The sequence below is a fragment of the Sinohyriopsis cumingii genome, chromosome 1 (assembly GCF_028554795.1).
Source record: "Sinohyriopsis cumingii isolate HCF-2022 chromosome 1, ASM2855479v2, whole genome shotgun sequence".
Classification (NCBI taxonomy): domain Eukaryota; kingdom Metazoa; phylum Mollusca; class Bivalvia; order Unionida; family Unionidae; genus Sinohyriopsis; species Sinohyriopsis cumingii.
The window spans coordinates 99,112,866-99,133,039 of record NC_142961.1 but is presented as its reverse complement, the minus strand read 5'-3'; the positions used below and the strand labels follow the sequence as shown (position 1 = coordinate 99,133,039).

The window sequence follows — 20,174 nt, the reverse complement described above, 5'->3', positions numbered from 1 at the left end:
TGATTCTGCACAAAACAGAAATAAACAAAGAAACGACAAAAATGTCATGTTCGATTTATTTTTGCACAAGCACTGTCCGTAGCACTTGCGAAAGGCAAGTAACCTTGCTGCTTAACTTTCGTGTTCAGAATCAGAACATACCAAAAGCTCATGTGCAACCTATTCATGCATTTGACAGACCATTTCGCAACTCTGGGTTCCTTATCTATGACCAAATTTGGCAGCCAATACTGGCTGAATATAATGTGTGAGTCTACAAGATGTTACTGTCACAGGATGAAGCCGGGTTGGGACTGGATTAGGGAAGACACCGAAAGCAACTGCGTTTACAAGATGTTTATTTATAAACGCAATTTAAATATAACAAATCTGACACCATTATAATCAAAAGATAAGGAAAATTATAAAGCTCCTAACATGGAACTATCAACAATTAACTCAACGAAGAAAACAAAACTCCACATTAATTTAACGAATGGAATTTCAAAACAAACGTGAATTCCTATCACTGATCAACAAAATAAAAGTGACCTACACCTCAATATAAAAAGTCTTGAAGGTATCGTTCAAATAACGATTTACAAAAGAATGTAATTACGTATCGTCCAAATAACTATTTAGAAAAGCAGTGTATATTACGAACCTATCGATCGTAAAACTATATTGAAATAGAAATGAATGAAATGATGAAACCTATCAATCGTTCACACAACGGCATTGCAACAGGAGCGAACAACATTATAAACCCATCTATCTTTCACACAACGGTATTGCAATAGGAATAAACCTATAGATCATTCACACAACAGCATTGCAATAGGAATGAACAACGTAAACCTATCGATCGTTCACACAACGGCATTGCAATAGGAATTAACAAACCTATCGATTGTTCATATAACGATATTTTCATATAACGATATGAATGAATAAAACTATTAGCCTATCGATCGTTCACATAACGATATAGCAATACGTGTAATTCCTCGCCTATCGATCGTTCACATAACGATATAGCAATACGTGCAATAACTCTCCTTCCGATCGTTCACATAACGATATAGCAATACGTGTAATCCCTCGCCTATCGATCGTTCACATAACTATATAGCAATACGTGTAATTACTCGCCTATCGATCGTTCACATAACTATATAGCAATACGTGTAAATTACTCGTCTATCGATCGTTCACATAACGATATAGCAATACGTGTAATTACTCTCCTTCCGATCGTTCACAACGATATAGCAATACGTGCAATCACTCGCCTATCGATCGTTCACATAACTATATAGCAATACGTGTGAATTACTCGTCTATCGATCGTTCACATAACGATATAGCAATACGTGTAACTATTAGCCTATCGACGGTTCACATAACGACATAGAAATACGTGTAATTACTCTCCTATCGATCGTTCACCTAACGAGATAGCAATACGTGTAATTACTCGCCTATCGATCGTTCATATAACAATATAACAGTATGTGTAATTATGAACGTATCGATCTTTCGTATAATAATTTAATAGGGATGAATGAACCTATCGATCGTTCACACAACGATAGTAATGAATGGATTGATGAACCTATCGATCGTTCATATAACGACATAGCAATAGGGATGAATGACATTATGAACCTATCGATCGTTCATATAACGATAGTACAATAGGAATGAATGACATGATGAAATGATAAACCTATCGATCGTTCATATAACGACATAATAGGAATATGAATGAATGAATGAAATGAACCTATCGATCGTTCATATAACGACATAGCAATAGGGATGAATGACAAATGCAGTTGTGGAGATAACATGGAACACTACAACTATCTTGGCGCCCATTCGACGACCAAGATGTCAACTCTGGTTCCACGCGCTCTAGTAATGGTCAGAGAAGCACCCACGCATGGTCCGCTCCTCTCGGTCTGCTGAAGGATCCCCACACATCACAGACCCTTTGGTCGCTAAGACCTGGTCCCTCGCACAGAAGAAAACCAGTCCCCTCTTCCGATCCAACGTCACCAAACACAGCGTATACTTCACAGTAACCCCCCAGAGTTCTGTGACTCCACATCAAACGATGTACAAGGCATGTCAGGCATGTATATAGCAGCTCTACAGCTGGTGACTCCACATCAAACGATGTACACGGCATGGCATTTAGGCAGCTTAAATGATAACTAAACCGTGTAGTACATACGACACGGTTAAGTATTTATTCAGTCATATGTAGTGCATGCGCGCACATGAATTCATTATCCAATACATTAATTGTTTAATGCAAACATTGAATAATTAAATACAAGTTGTCTGTTCGGTTGCAACAAATAGCTAACTCGAACCAGACCATACTAGTTATAATATAGCGTTGTATAACCTAGGTATTGACTTTCCGTAGAATTTAGAATAAATATATGTTTCCTGCACGTTAGCTACTGCATTCAATGAATATGTTTACAGATAGAAGTCTTTTTGAAACATTAAGGTTCTAAAACATCTAAAGTATAAAATCAATTCTGTCATATAGACGAATGATAATAAAGAATTTCATTACCTCTACAGCTGGAGATTTGCTCCCGTAAAGGGGTGAGCGTCCTGACAAGACTTGGCGTAATGTTATGTTTTTCGAGAATTTGCTCTATAAGTACACTAGCTGTGACAGATGCGCAGCTAGGTACTTAGTTTCCCCGCTGCAAGCCATTTCTTCGTGCAGCATGGTCTGAGTTTCGCTCAGGATTTCGAAATAACTATGCCTAAAAATATACCACCCTCTGGTGACGCTGTACGTGGCAACGAAACCAAAGTACATTTTTGACAACATATACATATTGATATAACTCCTACCCAATTCCGCGACAGTTACACAATTTGGCTTTCCTAGATCTGTCTAATCTGACCAAGGGGCAAATTGTATGTTTGGGATTTTCATGGAAGTTAGGGATGAATTAGGCACCCAACATTTCAAATCTTCTATCACCCAAACATCAAGTGGTTTTAGAAAGATTCACCAAACTTTGAAAAATGTCATGTTTTGATACCGAAAATGATTGAGCCGAATGTGTTCACTTAATGTTGCTGGTTGGTAGGGAATCGTTTCAAGCTTCAATAGGCTTTATTCCTTTTGAACATTTTTGGACTTACTGTATATGTACGACTGAAGGTATTTATGGAAAAACGTGTTTGAACTGTAGATTCAGAAACTAATCGTCCTCGTTATGTTTCTGATTTCAAGCATAAGTTGTCAAAGGCTTCTGAAGCAGGAAGAACTAATCTTCACTCTACTCAGTCATAACTTATATTAAGGTATTGCCCAAATAAATAGGAGAGTTGTTAGCCTGTTGATAGAGTTCTGGCTCATTTGATCATACTTCAAAATCATGTCCAAGCTAAGTAGTATGGTCCTTGTAAAGTTAAGAAGAAAATTAAGGAGTTAGTTTGCATCATAAATACTCCTGTGATATAAATGTTTTATAGGAGTATGTTAATAGTGATGTTAATCATGAAGTCAATTTAGCTGTACCTGCCCCACACAGTAAGGAGTTAAGCGATGGAAATCAATCGGATTTCAGCGACTTTAATGTAACTATAAAGTGATGCCGTTTGCTTATACTTTAAACGTTTAATAAACATGAAGTTAATTCAAACGCTTGCATCGATGTAGTCCTCATCGACAACAACAACTGAAAGGATCACCTGAAAATCACTCAGAAATTCTTTGATAGTCTCAGTGATACAAATTTGACAGTTAATTATAGGAATGTCAGCTTTGCCTTGTTAGTGCTAAACGTTTAAGACATATAATATGACGATGTCAGGTTACTCTCTCGATGTTAAGGTCAAGGCTATCTCTGAATTCGTTTCACCTACGTGTGAAAACATCTGAATATTATCATAGATTTTGCTCCAATTTTGTTTCCATAATAGTCGAACCCATGACCAATTTACTGAGTAGGAAATCACGCTTAATTTGTCTGAAAAGAAAATGTCAGTAGGCTTATACAAGTTAAAGGCCATATTTTAAAGCATGCCGTTTCTTTCCGCTCCAAAATGTCAGTTAATCATTTAAAATATATATTGCTGGAAGCGATGTCTGAGTTGGTGAGTGTATCAATTCAAGAAGACAAATATGGTGTACATCAGTGTGATATTTATTTTAAACAAAATTAAACAAGCACAGAGAAAGTATTCAACAATCGTGACGAACTGTTTATCTTTAATATGGTCTTTACAACAATGTGGGATGTATATTAGTTCAGCTCATTCTTCGATTATTGTATTGAGTGATCAAAACCCCATTAATATCCTTACCAAAATGAAAAACAAGACTAAAATATTTTGAAAGTCGGGTTGATGCTGCAACGATTCAATAGTGACATCAGACATATCAACGGATAATACAATCAAATTGCAGATGCAATCTCGTGTGTATAGAAGTAGTATACTGCTTTATATATATATATATATATATATATATATATATATATATATATATATATATATATATATATATATATATATATATATATATATATATATATATTGTGTCATTGATAAGACTTCTGATATAATTCTAGTCAGATGTATAATTGACTAAAATTTAAAAGAAAGCTTTAGTGTGCAAATGTTTCCTTTCCTTTATGAAGGGATGTGGTATGTATTTTTAAATTACTATATGTTATGTATATCTGTATTTTGTAATTCGCCTCAGTCCAATATCAAGCAAGTGGTCTCCCTGACAAGGTACAGTTATTTTGTAAACAGTATAATACATCGCTAACAAGTTTCTATGATTACAGACTAAATATGCAGATCATTATTAATTAAAATTTGTTTACTTCAATTTGAGCTGAAGTTTGCCTTGATCCTGACTATAATACATTCCTGTAAAGAAAATCTCCATTAAGTTGATAGAGTATTTCCAGAAACTTGCAACTGTGACATAGGTCAAGTGGAGGGATATATAAAATTGTTTACTGTATGGATTGTTCCTTCCTTTCTTAACATTCGAAGCGGAATCAGTCTTATATTTTGTTCAGTTCAAATTAATATTCACAGGAATTGCAAAGTGCTCAACAATATTTTTTTTACTAATCCATTATTTTGGAATCATACCGAATTTAGTCAAGATCAGTTTGGATTATAGCTTTTTGAGCCATCTAAAGGATGTTTATTTATATATCAGAGGTTTACACTATATAACAATAATAAGTAAAACCCAACAATCATTAAGCTTTCCCTCGGGCTGTAAACAAACACCTAACGATAAAGGGGTTTAGAATGCCGTGAATGTACTATGCTGCCATTAGAATTAACAGAGAGAGGTAATTTGTTTCCTTCGCTACTGTTATGTGCTGGAACAAGTTGGGTAAACAGTGACTAAGTCATATTTAAAAGTAGTTGTTCCATATTTAATTGACTTTTTGGAGAAAAGAAAAATTGTGAGATAGATCGTAATATATTATGGACGTGTCTATTCATCCGTTCTCCTGTTAGTATGTCAGTTTAGAATATGTTTTATACTGGAGAAACTAAATTCTGTGTCTTCATACCTTCACCATACTTTGAAATGACATAATCTGTACAAGACAAAAGACTGGTTGAAATTTGGAGGTCAAGTGTCGAGATCTTTGTGACTGATCACATATAGATGTTATCTGTTTAAAAACCAATAAGAACAAAAAATAAAAAGTTTTATTTTACAAATCCATGAATTAAGTTTATTTCCCAAACGCATAATAGTGAAATTTAATGATAATGTACATCTCGATTAGTAACCCATCTCTAAACCAAAACACCGTGGCGTATCCTTGGGTAAGACATTTTCTTCCTATTGCGTCGACACAAAGTAACTGCATGTGTTCATGTGCGGTAAAGCACAAATCAAGCCTAAAGAAAAGGTCACCAGGATCCACAGTTCACACATGCACTGAATTAGCTTCATTTTTCGTTCATCCAGCTTATGGCATATCTGCTTTTTGCACAATGGATACGCCTACTGGTATACGTAGACTCGTGCAACTTTGTAAGATAAGGAGTACATCTGCATCTTACATATATTAAACCCTCCTCTCCAAAGTAGATAACTTTGATCAATATTTCATGCGCCATTGACTTTGTCTTCAATTTTGTGTCATTTATTTATATCTGCAGATATGTTCACGCTAAAATCACCATGCCATGTGACTGTTCACATTTAAGTTAGTACCACACCCATACAAAACTGGTCAGTGACCTACATCTCACATTTTGGTGACTTAGGACATATGTTAAGGTTTTGCGTTTAGCTCATGGTTACATAGTTTTGTATGTTCTGTATCCATACTTTATATCTACTACTATTATATAAACCAATACTGTTACTACTACTACTTCTGCTACTACTACTAACAATAAAAATAATAAACAAAAGAAGAAGACATGTGAGGTAAACGTTTGTCCATCGTTCATCGTGTGTCTTCCATTCTCTGCTGTCTTTTCAAAAGCAATATTTGACAAGGCTTGACAACAACAAAAGCCAATAACATAATGGCCTTTCAAAGGAAGCTGATCCACAAACACTTGTGTGACCACTGTTACAAAAATATATTGAACAATATTTAACCAAATTTGACAGAAAACATCATAGCTTAAATTATTTCACATAAGTAGGGAGGATACCAATCCCGTATGAAATATGGATGTTGTCACTCAAAATAAGAAAAACAAAACAATTGACACACCTTTATACAAACTAACATTTGCAGAATAAGAAAGCTTTTGGCATAATTGGACCACATATTTGCAGATTTCTTGGTCAGCTTCTCTGGGTTTTGCATGTTTAACAGATCTTACAAAGATGATCGATATGAAACATAATTCTTATCATCCTTGTAATATTAATTTAAATATAAAACAAATTATCATCGATTAATTATTTTCAGGTTTTATCCAAAACAAAGGAATCAATAATATAGAATCTCCGTTGAGGTGAAGACATAGGTCACACTTTTTCTGGACGTAACCGGTTCATAGTCATTAACAGTTTGTGTAGTTTCAAAGTTGAGGAATATCATCTTTCTTTAAAATAAATAGCTTTATTCAAGAAAATCCTTGCATAAAAATCCACAGCAGAGCCTTGTCTCGTCATAGTCATTAGCAGACCAGATAACGCGCTCCACAGAACTGTTCTTATGAAATACAGATTTTAATTTACCGCGTACAACTTACCTACACTCGTAAATAGCATTCACCTACGTCTGCCGTCGCTGACAGGTTGATATGATGTCAGATTTAAATTATTAGTAGAACAAACAAACTAGACAAACACTAACAGCGAATCGCATGATGGCAAATTGGTCAAACTTGAATGTGGTAAAATATAATATATTCTGTGTAAGTCATATGCACCTTCTGTATTTGCATATAGGTTTGATGAAATGGCTGATAAAGTCGCCGAGACGAAATGTAAATTGCCGGCAGAACCAGTGGGAGGTGTAGAGATGGAGATCGAAGGTGGGGTATATTTGCCTAACAGCAAGCCTTTTCCTATAAACCATGAACTGGTCTCAGTTGAAGCAGGTATTGTACTTAAGTCATCACTATAATGGTTCTAACTATTACGCATATGTGACCAAAAATCTCATTTAAATACCTAACTATATTTGTACCATTGTTGCTCATTCTACGTTATTTCATTTCAGATCTTTATTGATTAGAACCGGTCATAATGAAGTGCAGGAACCTTCATCGTTACACAGCCTTTGAAATGACGAAGGCAGTAATGGTGATTAATAGTTACGTTTATACCATAATCGAAACTGATCCGTTAATCAAATCGACATTCGAACTTTCTACGATATGTAGATCATTCGTACAGATGAGAGCTGTTAATGTGCATAGACATGACATTGACAGCTTGCATGCAATGCTTCACACAATGCTTGATTGCTTTATTTAAGTCTTTCGCCTCTCATTATGACATAATTCAGCTTTCAGAATAAGACTTTCTTGAATATATATGATAACTTAGGTAACATCTCCTTAGGTATATCACGATATTATTTTGTACTTCAACATATACGTATTTGATGAAACAATCGATAGTGCAACCGTATGTACATACGAATAAAATATTTGTGTGGGCTCTTCAGTGAGCACAAACACCTTTTAGTGACAAATAGATGGACTTGAAACTGTTTCCTTAAAATAAAATGTTTGGCATCAAAGATTCTGTTAACGAAAGTTAGATTTATCCAAATAATGCGAGTAAATGCAATACAGAACATGTTTCATAGGAGTCAGCAAATAACTGTTAACGACATTGTTGTTAAAGGCTAATTAGTATAGTTCAAGGGTAAATAATGTACTTTAAAGAAAATTGGTTACCATTATGAAGACATGATGCATCTCAAGATGTGCTATTAAGTTTCTTTATGTTTGGGATTTTCTTTTTCCTAACGATGCCACATTGGATGTGAAAATCATGAACATATATATAATATAATCTAAACATAATTTCTAGGCCACGTGCATATTGCGTTACACGATTACCGATTTCGTAGACGTTTGCAGGCAGTAGACAAAACTGAGTCGTTTACAAGTGTAAACGTTGCAGCCTTAAGTCTAACGTAAATCCGCTTACAACATGGACCTTTGATACATTTGCCGAGTCCCATGAAACATGTTCTCTACTGCATTTACTCGCATATATTCGGTTAAACGGGAATTTAGTCACGCTTGAGCTTGTGACAGTTTTCACACCGATCCTTCCATAACTAAACTTGTTTTGTGAATTTAATCTGGATCCAGAGGAAGAAGAATCTGATGAGGAGGAGTATCAAAGTGAAGCCGAGGAGCAGTTGTTAAACACCATTCGCTTTACAACCATGATTGATAAATATAGCACAAGAACTGGGTCATACCAGGAATGGTCAACCAAGGTTAACCTAGGACCATTCCGTGACGGTATATCTAACGCTATTACTACCATCAAACTACTACTGCTATTGTTGTTACTGTTACCCTTCTCATTAATGTCAGATTCAAATTGTAAAATGGAAGTACAGGAAGATGTTTGCTTCGCTTTCTCTCTTTTTCTATCGCTCTCTCTCTCTCTCTCTCTCTCTCTCTCTCAATCTATGTAACATTTAAAATAAGGAATAATTACTTTCTATTCTCACAACCTCAAACATGATTCGGATGAAAATCTATCAAGTAAATTAAAATAAAGGCTACAACATTGTTCTGTTGTCGTAGGTAAAATAACCACTCCACATGTTTGCTACTTTGCAAGATCACACTATCTTATTTTATATTCATATTTCAGAACTGCGAACTGGTAGTTTGCCTTGCCTAAGGTTTCGTTGATATTTGTATTGGTATTCCCATTCCAGAAGAGGGCGATCATGTTATGGATTACTACGAATCACTGCAGTATATGCTATATGAGACTGGATATCCTGAAACTGTGGACAGAACGAGTCAACCTTCATATGCGACAAAGGGTACTGTGTCTATCTGTATTCTCTCTTCCCCTATGGAATGCATGGCCATTCTCATGGAAGGTTAGTGAATATGTTTGTAAATTCAGTTCTGGCTTATGGATTGATAATGTCTATCCGCCCATCCATGTGGCATCAGCTCTCAGGTCACGTCAGAGTAGCTCATTTCCTCATACACCATTGTAAAATTATGTACGTTAGCAGTTTGATGTGTCATGTGGAAAATTAAACCTTTCGTTGTCAGTTAGGTCACTTTTACATATATTTTACAATCCAGAGATCATATTCCTGGCGTTGTCGCCGATGCTACAATAATCATTAATATTAAATTGTAGCATTTTTAGCTAACTTTCCCTGACAACGTTGTATATACAGTTGTGAACTGATGGGAGTGGTTAGATTATAATGTGCTGCTCACTACATGTTAAATTATATGACAGTGACGCAATTTTCATGCACCAGTGTTTACATCATTGCTTTACATTTAGCCCCGTTCATATGTCACCGTTGTATATAGCCATTTTGTTTTGTGTTTATATTTATAACTAATCGTGTTGTAAAGCAGATGGCTATGAAAGTAATTTTTTAAATAGTTTTGACATTTCTTAGAAACTGTTCTAATTGTGTTCATTTTGGAGATTACTAATCATGATAGTCAAATATATGACTTTTTCCTGATTTTCACTCGTCATTAATTATGTTAAGTTTCTTAATTTAACTGTCTTGTTCAAGTTGTTTATGTATAGCAATGACACTTGTTGACTATGTTAAACACTGACTGTACTTTTCAACGCGTTAGATATAGATCACGGTCAGGTACTTTTCCCCTAGCGATTACGTTACGTATTCAAATCAACTTCCTTTCTCTGCCACGTTTGTACGAATAGCAATTAAACGACCTACTTGTCATACTCCACCAATTATATTAATTTGTTTCTGTTAGCTACCTTCTTTGACATGCATCCTTGGTTAAGCACGGATTTTCACTTAGCTTCGTTTCAGCACTTTTATATGTGAAGTCATAAGCTAATTGGGCATATTTCATCTTGAAGGGTGCTCCTAACAATGGGCACAAGTAGATCACAGCCACCTAATTCTTACCAGCCATTGATTACATTAAACTGTTGGACTGATCTCCGTTTATGTTTCCCATTCTGTATACAGTAATAAGACTTACCGAGTGTAAGTATCTTGAAAGGTTCTGCTACTGATAGGCACAGTAATATTATTTTTCAGGTTACATTTATTACATTGTGTTTTGTGTTTAGCTCCGTTTCTCTGACTCTGTATGGTGTTCTGTAAGGAAGCACGATGGGTGAATTCATTCCAATTTGCTTTTTTCTTAGTGTTCAATTCAGCCATATCGTCACTGGCAACTTTCGCTTTTGAACCGTGGCTTTATAGATATATGATAACCTCTTGTTCTTTTCATCATTCGTTTCTTATTGATGTTGTATGTCTGGAAACTCTCTGTTTGTCTTGAAGGTTTTACCTACATATAGTACTCCATGTACATATGTAAATTTATATTTTCAACACGGACTGGAAAATCCTCATCATCTATAAAACTAGGAGTCAGGCGCCAATGATGTTTATATGTAGACCACACGACTCTCGCTCCTTTAATACAGAAGCATTGGAAGGACGAATTTACAGTGGCAATGGCACCATTGAAATTAAAATAGACTATGTCATTATATAAAATCCAGTACGAAACAGTTCCGGTTTAGGCAACGGTATTGTGATTTCAAAACCTACAGTCTAATTTATGTATATCGCACCACAACAGTAGAAGGCTATATGGTGTTAACCACGTCCACCCGTCCGTCAGTTTTCCAAGCATACCTATATTATGGTTTGTGTTTAGTTTATTGCTTGTACTGTGGTACATATGACAGGCGTAAGACGATGCCCCGGTAGCATGGTCCTGGTTTTGTCAACCACATGGTTGTCCAAGAAAAAGTCTAAGATAGAAGAAGGCATGCTTTCGCTTTATATCCACAAAGCCATTGCTTTTGGGATGGCTTGTTAAACCTTTCTGTAGACCTATAGTCCTCTACGTAGAGCCACATACTGTGCTAATGTCTTCACCAAGGCCTGCACGAATGGACAAAAACAAGAGGGAAAGGAAATCGAAGTAAGCACTTTTCACTCTTCCTTGGCGTTTAAAACGATCGAAGTTTGAGTTATTACATTGTTTGTACAGTAATTTTAATTCTGGCAAACCTTACGTAGAATACTGTCCGTTCATATAGGTGCCTATAGGTAAAATAATGCAAATAAACATAAAAAATTGTTTGATATCATTTTTATATTTATATAAGAAAATAGCAGTGGCTAACCAGATGTTTAAGTAAGTCATGTCCCTATCCCCCAAATGCCAAGCTGAAATGCAAACTTGTGAACTGTATATAATCACGTTAGCACAGCAGTCACCTTTGACACGCTTCTTGTAAATTGTAATTTGTGAACTAACAATAGTCCCTAAATTGCGAAAGTAGTAGCCTTGGTTGATAATAATAAGCATTATTTATTAGCATTTAGTACTCTGCTAATTTGCCTCATCCGAAAATGTAAACTTGGTTTATCCTCTTGAAATTTTGTTTTGCATTTGGACAAAAATTCATACTTTCAAATCCGAATTATTCTTTTTGACTTAATATTTAAGCACAAATCCTTGAAAAGTTTTATTTGTAAATAGTGACGTCAAGAGATAAATGGTAAGGTACAAGTATTTTTATAATTTTCGTAGATTGAGTGTCGTACGAAAAATTAGAGGGCTACTAAAGTAAGACTGTGTAAATTCATGGTTTATCTTACAGATTTTTTTTCCTTTCTGTATCACAGGCTGATCTTACTTGTCATGCGAGCAGCCCCTTGAAACTGAGATGACTGACGGACGATAAATTGTGGACTCGCAGCATCATGTCCAGGGTCGGGCTGGCTTTTCCAGACAATGTTGCTTTCATTTACATCTCGGACATGGTTTATCCAAATCAAGGGTCGTACATACGTACTATTCACAAAGATAATAAAAAAGATAATCTGGAAGAAATCGTTAGTGCTGAAGTCGAAGAATTTCTTGAAAGATACATGAATTCCATGGCTCACCGTGATATATCTGCACACGTATCTTGCATTTGCCACGTTTCCTCCGACCTTGACCATGACATCCACCCATCCCTTTGAACTGTGACCTATGGATGATAACCCTATATCCAAAAACTTATTGTCGTCCTCCATATCGACACGCATGTACAAAGTTAGTTAAAAATATTTAAATGCAATTTGTTTTGAATATTTGTTCCTTGACAGCCTCAATTTGACCCTATGAGAGGGGTCCATTAATCATACCATTATAAAAGATGTTCGTTGTATAAGCAACATATACGTGTGGTAGCATTTCCACCACACGATTTCAAGGGGATAGTGGCACCAGACTAACTGACTGACCTATGGACAGACTGATAAACGTAATATGTCAAATTAGGGAGAAAATTAAATTTATAGTCGCATGACAAGATGTGGATTTTTTCTTCTTTCGATAAATGACTGGATTGCAAATGTTATAATTAGCATCATCTAAATAGGACAATTCTTGATTGTTACTTCCATGCAGCTTCGGTAAACTTTACCAAAACCATTGTAATCTCTTGCCCCAATGATTTTAATTAAAAATACTGGTTGGCCTAGATTACCACCACCATAGATTTTTGCCAAGAGCTCGTAAGTGTTGATGGAACACAATAGTTTATATATATATATATATATATATATATATATATATATATAACTTATATCGTAATCTTTTTAAATCTGGATTTAAACATATTTCAGTTCCAAGATGGTCTTGTACAGAGGACTGTGCTGTTCGTCTGAGATCAACATTATGTCGAGGTCATGACGATATACCTGTGACAACCAATGTGAGTTAGTTTTTTTCATTCTCATATATTCTTGTTACTTTGTAGAATATAACGTAGAGATACTTACTGCTAACTGAGTAGCGCAATCTATTGACCAAGATCGATTTGCTCATGATAGTCCCGGTCTTGTCAGTTCAAAATAAAACTAAAAGAGATACCTCGTTTTTAAATAACTCATTATAGTTTCTTTATTTCATACGAGTTACTAAATGAAGAATAACAATTTTGTTTTTGTTCTAGTGCTACCGTTCGCACTCTTCTAAATCGGCGTGGACGCGAGCGAAAGTTTTTGTTTTGCAAAACAGTCAGTGAAGTGCACATTTACAATGTTCTAAATTATAAGCCGTGCGAAGAACTTTCGGTCGCTAGCTATTGTTGTGGTATTATGGTCTCGTCAGGCAATTCTTGCTGCTGTTTAATAAATTAGTACTTACCAGGAAGCTTGCAATTCTTTAGAACCATTTTACTTAGGTTCATTGTTTATGACTAATTGTGTTATGGTGGGCATGCGATAGCCGCTTTGTAAAAGATTGATATATCATAATAGTTTATAAATCACCAAATATAGGCTGCAAAATATTGTGAACTCACAGAATATGTTGTTTCCATTAGTTAATAACTGATATTAAGGGAGGTAATTCAGGTGGCATTTATATAACAAATTTAATCTATTTAAACGGATCCATGACCGTGTCCGTATATTAAGAGGAGTTTCAGTTGTACAGACTGACCCTGTAACAGATTTAGAATATTTAACAGCATATTATGTCGACTCGGGTAATAATGTCTGCTTGAACAGTTAAGATGAAAGTAGCCATGCGATCTATCCGAACCGGCTATAAGATCCAGGAATCAATGGAAAATGTGATATGTCTCGCCAGCTATAGTATCCTGGAATCAATGGGAAACATTACCTGTCCTAACTAGCTATAGTATACTGGAGTCAAGTGAAACACTATCTATCCCAGCCATCTATTTTACCCTTGAGCAAAAGGGAAATCTTGTCTGTCCTGGCTAGTCTTAGTGTCCTGGAGTCAAAGGGAAATGCTATATGTCCTAACCAACTATATTATCCTTGAGTCAAAGGGAAATGGTGTTTGTCCTAGCCAGCCATAGTACTCTGGAATCAATGGGAAGTGCGATCTCTCATAGCTAACTATATCATCCTGGAGTCAAAGGGAAATGCAACATGACCTAAAGAAGGTATCTGTAGCTAGTACTTCGGGACTCGGTAATTGTTCGTGTCATGCGGAAATGCTAATTAGTGTACCACATGTAACCAAGCATAACGGGCACCACATCACGAAAAGAGTAGACCATTACGCGCTGTCACGTAATATGTTGTGAAATCAAGGCCTTTCCTGCTTGATTTACTAATAAAAATATACACCCTGATCTGCCTATGCGTAATTTGATTATAGTTGATGGTGTACGGCATCTGCTTTCATACCCAGAGATGTATTTTCCATAAGATCAGGGTATGCACTGTTGAATTTAATCAGAATAGTACATACCCGCTTTTTCCAGAATGTCATTTGATATCAGTGCCAATATTGTTTGTCTGCTTGCGAACAATGTAGAGCCTAATCTGTCAGGTCGTAATTTGAGGGCGGGTGATGGCTTATGCTATCTACGCACTGATAAGCGTTATATACAGTTAAAAACGGAAGCTTCAGTATATTGTGATATTTCCTCTTTCCTGCATGTAACTAATGAGTTTCAAATCATCTATTGTGATTATGTAGTTTTTTCTTCTTCTAATTCCTGTATGTACATATACAACGTTTGTGTACAATGAACTAATATCATTTTAGATATTTTGAAATCTATATTAAATTTTGGTAGAAATGCTCTTAGTTATAATGGTTTCATTAGTTTTTGTTCGTGGCTGATACCACTGAATTGAGTGTAGTTGTGGTTGTTGTTGTTGTTGTTGGGTTTAAAGCCATTTTTCAGCACAAGATAGGCTATATATGGCAGCCAGTATAAATGGTGGAGGAAGAACCATGGAAAACCGCGGAAAGAACCACCGATCCGTAACGGTGAGCGCTTTAGACCACTCAGCCATTCGGGGATTGGGTGTAGTAAAATGTCCGTGCATTATACATAAGCAAAATTTACTCGGGTTTCGTTTCCGAGGACAGCGTGGTTTATTTGCAGCAGTGGCTATCTCAAATATGAGTTCGGTGCAATCACTGCTGCACGTGCAATGCGCCTGCAGTGAGAAACCAAATTACCTATAACACTCTGGTGGTAGATCTGACTTATGGCCCACAATTACCATTGTATAATCGCAATAAAAAGCATTTCGTCAGCAAGCTGTACATGTTATGTGGAGTTTTGTGTAACCCGCATACTGGAATCATTGGTTCGGAGTGAAGTGCCTACGTTTTGGGACTTCCAATGGTAAACCTATTACGGATATAATTTGAAAATAATAGCTAAATACAAAACTGCTTTGGAACCAATGAATCTGGAGGGAATTAGTAGGAGAGATGAGCCATGCGTCGCGTGTCCTTGACTATTCGACGAGATTTGTGGAACGAGAAATACGCAGTTCTCGTCAAGTGGGCGCCACGAGTTACATGTCATCCATTTTAAAACAAATATTATGTAATATCATTTTCTGTGTGAAAATATAATTGAATATGATATATGAGTGAAACTCAAAACAAGATACTTCCTTCTTGGTGATGACATTATTCGCATTTGTGGATGAATTCCATACATTGATCCTTCATGGTGATTCATCCATATATCAGTCATATTTATGTAAGTTACATACGTTGATTCTTGTTTGATTACTCATAGAAGTTACATGTTCTGTTTAATTCCATTAAAAAAATTATATAATTTCCATATGTAAGTTGTTGAAATCGGTGGGCCTCATTCTGTTAGAGTCATTGCTGGATTTTATGTGTACAATTATGGTGTCAATTTCATTCATCTCTAAATTGCATTAGAAATGAACATCACATTAACTAGATTGATTTAATTGTCATCGATAAATCGCCACATGAACATTGCTGAGACTCTTAATTTTCGTCATGCCTTTCTAGCAAGATCTCTATGCTCATGATTAGATCATTGGTCAAATTGCATCAAGAAAACAACGCAATAGACGATTTCAATTTTACAATACTGGTACATCATCTATGCAGGAGATGCATTTTTTTCCAAAATATATCCGTTAGGTCTCTTGAATGTGCTACAATGTATACATATGGCATCTGAGAGCTGGATGGGAGTACACTAGTTTTATGATAAAAGATAAACATAAACAGAATTGTGTGGGTTTTCCAAACGGGTAATTCATTTTAGTCATTGGATGGTATGGACGATAAAGGTTAATCCCTTAGTCAACGACTTCTAGTTGCTACAGCCGCTGTCCCTATACTTAGATTGCATAAAACAAAGACGTATTGCACTTTGTCTATTGTCACTGCTCTGGTGGCCTAGTGGTTAGAGTCTCCGCTTTGGATGCGGACAGTCGCTGGTTCGAACCCCAGCCGAATTATACCAAATACTTATAAATATAGTACTAGCAGCTTCCTCGCTTGGCGCTCAGCATTAAAAGGTTAGTGTTAGGACTGGTCGGTCTGGTGTCAAACAATGTGACTGGGTGGGCATGATGCTACTTGTCCGCAGCATGATGCCACAGTGCTAGACATCACTATAAACTGCCACACTGTAGACATTGTAGCGATATGACTGAAAAATTGTTAAAGGTCCTTTAAAAATCAAAAGCACACACACACACTCTAAGACTAGATTCGTCAAAATCTGACAGTTTAAAACGACGACCCGTTCACAAAGCAATGAAAGCCTTGTTATCAGATACATCCTTACAAAGACCGTCTACATGTAATGGCTGTATTCATTGGATCTAGTCACATGTCAATACGTAAAATTTGTTGTATATAGTGTTCAACTGCCACATATGGTCTGTCTGCTCCATAAATAGTGATCACGAAGAGATTAAGGTAGATAGCTTGCTTGCGGGCTAGATGGATATAATGGCACAACAGTTTATTTATTTATTTGAATGAAACCATACATCATTTAAGACTAAAGCATATACATATGAGAGTGTTTTATACTTCTTTAGGTACAAATTGTGTACAAAAAATATACATTTGTCACGTATAACTTCTTCCGATTTGTACTTACTGCTTCCCGTGTATATTGTTAATCACTGCATTCCTATCCACAAATCATTTATGGGGTTTGCAGGTTGTTGACCTGATTAAGATATACCCGTTTTTCGATGCTAAATTTTATATTTCGCTAGGGTGGTTGTAACATCGGTTGCTTTCACATGCATATAGGTCAATTGCTGATTTTCTTTAGTGGGGGAGCCGGTAAATGGTAACAATATGATTTGCCAGCCTCTGGGAACCACCCTGATTGCATATCGTGTCACTGACGGTGGCGAAATAAAAAAGTTGGAGATAGATGTCAGGGAAAAATCCGCCGCTGTTCTGGACAGTACTATGTCATACGATAGTGACCTTGACACCACTGAAAGAGGATGCCTTCTTGCCCAGACTGATTTTATTGGTAGGTTAAGCTAATGTCTGAAAGAACTCAAATACAACCGATACAGAGATATGCATCGTATATAAAGCAATGGCTGCATTATGCATAAAATCTAAATCAAACGGTCTCTTTAACAATATTAGTACGTGTCTGTCTTAAACAAAAAGGAACGAAAAGTTCAAATGAACATGATGTACGTTTAAGCTGCATACATTGATCTATTTTAATATCTTGGTCTAGTACATTGTAATAGGTGTTTCTGTTCGATGACGTAATTTCAAGCCAGTTCGCCTGTTTTTCCTCCTCCCCACCCCCTTTCAGGACACTAAACTACCTAAACCACAAACATGGGCTGACATGTATGGGAAGCATGTTAAGTAAGATAGCTTTATATAATTCAATTATTATCTGAGAGTAATGAGTGTTACACTTTCTCGATCGTCTAAGAAGTCATGAATCTGATCTCCAATTATAGAGATCATACACCAGTTGAAGACTGGAAATACTGTCTGGGACACGAGGAAATATTTTCGTTTGCCTTGACATGACGAAATATTGTGTTTTGTGGATATATGAAGGGATATTTTGGATTACCCGGAGATGAGCGAATATATGGATTTGCCGACATGAGAAAAGACTTTTCGTCTTTCTTGCGATTAACATAGAGCTAGCCGTTGTTGTCGTTTATTTTAGAGCCTGCATTGGAAGACGTTAAACGTGTATATCATTTTGTAGCCTTTGTGTATATTCATCTTTCCGTCCACTTCCACGATTAACATTAATCCTAATGATCTTACTTAAATAAACGACAGGAGGGTTCATCTTCAAGGGAGTTTCTTTTTCTTACCCGATTAATTATTACATATATAACTTCTATTTACAATATTTACAAAAAGGAGTTTTTAGAAGTATCATAAGACCATTGCTTAAACAGAAGGTGCAATTCCATTGCTTGAGTACAACCGATGCTACAAACTCACACTCTACCAACCACCAAAACAAAACAGGCCTGATCATGCTAGAATCTAAATTAAATGCCAGCGTCTAACTCGACAAGTTCTACCATCTAAATCAATTATGTTATTAGGTCTTTGTCCGATCAATCGGTCCTAAACGTCTTTTTTGTTGTTGTTGTTGATTTTGACGAACTATTGGAATCAAGAATCTTTGACAAAATATGTTGGGTGGGTTTTTGTTTAATAACGAAACAGTGCTATATCCATTTCTAACAGTTGGTTGTATCATTGCATTTGTTTGAATGTTGCTTTGCACCATTTGTTTGTTTGAATATATATATATATTTACATATTATTTGGAGGTATTGACTTTGTGATCACCAGAAGAAATGGGGTTCTTACGCCTGTTGGCATTGAGGTAAACAGCCACGACTGTACCATCAACTGTCAAATATTCGAGAACTTGTATCCCAAGATGATGGGCATGTCAGTTGGTCCTCTTGTGGAGACCATGATTACAAGATCGCAGAAGTTTTCTTTTTTTATGGTCGGAAAGAGTGTACTTGTGGTAGGAGCAGGTGGCTACATCATGCACTGTATCTGGCCGGCAGCTCAGGAAATCGGACTAAAGGTAAATATGTTATTGCAGCTCTTAAAATATAAACGCGTGTATCGTTCGCCAAGAAAAACCACTTTGACGGTTATGTTATATTTTACGTACCCATATAGTTACCCGAACAGGCATTTACCTTTACGTTGACGTGAAAGAGACAGTGATTTTTGTTGACTATTGTAATCAAGAATCTTTGACAATACGATCATAAAATATGTTGGGTGGGTTTTTGTTTAATAACGGAACCGTGCTATATCTATTTCTAACAGTTGCGTTGTATCATTGCATTTGTTTGAATGTTGCTTTGCTCCATTTTTTTGCTTTAATATGTATATATTTATATATTATTTGCAGGTATTGACTTTGTGACCACCAGAAGAAATGGGGTTCTTACGCCTATTGGCATTGAGGTAAACAGCCACGACTGTACCATCGACTGTCAGATATTCGAGAACTTGTATCCCAAGATGATGGGCATGTCAGTTAGTCCTCTTGTGGAGACCATGATTACAAGATCGCAGAAGTTTTTTTTTATGGTCGGAAAGAGAGTACTTGTGGTAGGAGCAGGTGGCTACAACAAACACTGTATCTGGCCGGCAGCTCAGGAAATCGGAATAAAGGTAAATATGTTATTGCAGCTCTT

General features: G+C 36.1%; 1 pseudogene across 1 annotated transcript in view; it reads left to right on the top strand.

Moving 5' to 3' along the window:
- Positions 1–7,433: 7,433 nt before the first annotated feature.
- The window catches only part of LOC149807431 (carnosine synthase 1-like), a 39,475-nt pseudogene continuing 26,734 nt past the window's right edge, over positions 7,434–20,174 (top strand). The window contains exons 1-7 of the transcript XR_016420578.1: positions 7,434–7,575; positions 8,806–8,961; positions 9,390–9,560; positions 13,335–13,427; positions 17,774–17,987; positions 19,255–19,583; positions 19,886–20,151. The product of XR_016420578.1 is annotated as a carnosine synthase 1-like (transcript). The remainder of the gene's footprint in view (positions 7,576–8,805; positions 8,962–9,389; positions 9,561–13,334; positions 13,428–17,773; positions 17,988–19,254; positions 19,584–19,885; positions 20,152–20,174) is intronic.